The following is a 2525-nucleotide window of genomic DNA, read 5'->3' as shown; positions in this document are numbered from 1 at the left end:
GCCCTGTGGAGAGGTGGAGCAGCTCAGCCTCTCCTCTCCCTGCCCTGGTGACCACAGAGGAACCCACAGATTGCACACTCTGCCTGCAAGTCAGGGCAGGATTCAGCTCTGGCACCTTGGGAAGCTGCTGGAGAGCTGCTGGTGACTCTGCTGGATGGTGGCCAGGCAAAGCCCTTCCCTTTCCCAGAGGGATGAGGAAACTTGGAGATCTCCAGCCCTGCAGAGCTAGGGAAGAGCTTTTCCCTTCTAGGGTTGGGTTTGCTGGGGCCAGGGAAGAGCTTTTCCCTTCTGGCCTTGGGTTGTTGGGCCAGGGAAGAGCTTCTCTGTCCTTGGCTTGGGTTTGTTGGGTTAGTTGCTCCTTTATTTTCATTTTTTGCTGCATGAAGTGTTCTCACATCTGTCTGGGGCTGCAGCTACTGTAGTAACCTTTGGTTCAGGGTGTTTAAGAAGGGAGAGAAGCAACTGAGTGGCAAAAACCTTTGAAGACTTGTTTCCCATCTCATGCCAGTGTTGCTGCTTTATTCCTACAGGAAACAGAGATCAGCGCCAAGCAAGGTGTGTTGGGTTTGCATCTCTGTCGCTGATGTGGAAGGAGAAGGGTGGGATTGGGCTATGGGAGAAAGCTGAAGAAAAGGTCTTTATGTTCTCTACTGTGATGCTCTCACTGGTCTCTTCTGTGGCTGTGGAGCTGGGAATGGATCCCTAAATCCTGGCAGGAACATTGCCTAGCCCAGAGTGTCCTTGCTGGTTGGTGGATCTGACCAGAGCTGTGTGTGCCACACCTGGCTGAGTCAGCTCTCCCCAGGGAGAGACCCAGCCCAGGCACTGGGAGGGAGGACCCAAGTCAAGCTGCTGCACATCTCAGCAGGACTCAGAGTGGGGCAGAGGCAGCAGGAGCTCCCACAGCTCCTTGGAGAGCATTGCAGGCTGCCACTGTCCCCAGGAGCTGCTCTGACCCACTCAGGCAGCAGCACAGCAGAAACCCAGATTTGCTGCTATTTAAGCCTCTTCTAGTCCCTTGTGCATTTTATATCAGCACTGGAGAACTCCACCTTGACCTACAGCAATGAACTGACCCACTGACAGGCTGGGCTGAGTGTGAGAAGGTCTGAAGGTTGTGCAAGAAGGTCTGGAAGTCATGCAAGGAGGTGTATAAGTCATACAAGGAGGTCTGGAAGTTCTGCTCCACCACACACGTGGTGCTGTGCTGTGTGTGCAGCACTGTCAGCTCTCCCAGCCCTGGCTCTGCTCCTCCACCAGGAACCAGGACCAGAAGCCACTTCCCTTGTCACTGTCCCCCTCTTCCTTGCCAGAATAATCTGGAGAGTGGCTCTGTGCTGTGTCCTGTGCTCACAGTCCCTTCTCCCTTGCAGAGCTGTGTGATGGATGGGGCTGGGAGCACTTTCCTTTGCAGCCTTTCCCTCTTCTAACCTAATGAAAACCCATTTATCACCAGTGATTTCCACAAAAAAAAAAAGCCCTAAATCTGTGCTTAGCAATGAGACAACCTCAGTGGAGATGTTCCAGCAGCACTAATTCCATCTGCTGAGCATTTCAAAGGGGCTTCAGCTGTACCCCAGACCAGCAGCACATCCCTCCCCACGTGGGATCTCCCACTGAGACATCCTCTGTGCCCTCTCCAGCCCTCATCTTTCCTGATTTATGCTTTTCTTGCTTCAAAAGGAGACAAATCTCGTGCTGCAAGAGACAGAGCTGAATGGCAAAGCTGCAGATCTGTGTTTGCTTGTTTTCCACTAGCAATTCCTGTCAGCAGCTCAATCACAGCAGCTCCTGGTTGGGGGAAAGATGCTCCTGACTGCAGGTACCTTGAGAGATCTCATTCTTTTAGCAAATGAGGCTCTTAATTATTCAGAGAAAACCTAGACAGAACATTAATAAAGGGACCATGGGCAAAATGAGTCACAGAGGATGAACAGAGAAAACATCTTCAGCCTTCCCTTCTCTTCATGAGGTTGTGGTGAGCAGCAAGGTGGGATGGAGGTTCAAGACAAGGTCCTGCTGACCAGCTCAGCAAGAGGAAATGAAGCTTTGCTGCTGTAGGACGTGCAAAGAATAGATCCTCAGGGAAAGGATGTGTCTAATGCAAACAGCAGCTGAGAGGTGCCAATACAGCCCTGCCAGGCTGAGTGGGGCTGGCAGACCACAACCAACTCCTCAACTCACTCCTTCTGCTTCCTCCTCCTCCAGTGAGTACGTAATTCCCCTCCCTGAAGCCTTGGTGGGCTTTAATTCCCACCATCTCCAAGGTGCCTGGGGAGCCAAGAGGTTAGCACAGGTCACACTGCTAAATCTCTTAAGTGTGTCGAGTGATTTTAAACAGGAGGGAGAAGTCTTGCTCGGCCCAAAATGCCACTGCAGAGCTCCTGGTGCTGCACGTGGTGGAGTTAAGCAGCCTCACATCCAGGTTACCTAACAAAGTGGCTTTGCTAGCTGTGGTTTTTAGGAGAACACACTGAAACGAGTTCTTGAAGGAAGCAAAGAAACAAAGCACTGTGTTTTCAACC

The sequence above is a fragment of the Acanthisitta chloris genome, unplaced genomic scaffold (genome assembly GCF_000695815.1).
Source record: "Acanthisitta chloris isolate BGI_N310 unplaced genomic scaffold, ASM69581v1 scaffold19127, whole genome shotgun sequence".
Classification (NCBI taxonomy): Eukaryota; Metazoa; Chordata; class Aves; order Passeriformes; family Acanthisittidae; genus Acanthisitta; species Acanthisitta chloris.
The sequence above is the reverse complement of the archived record's forward strand: the minus strand, read 5'-3'. Positions refer to the sequence as shown.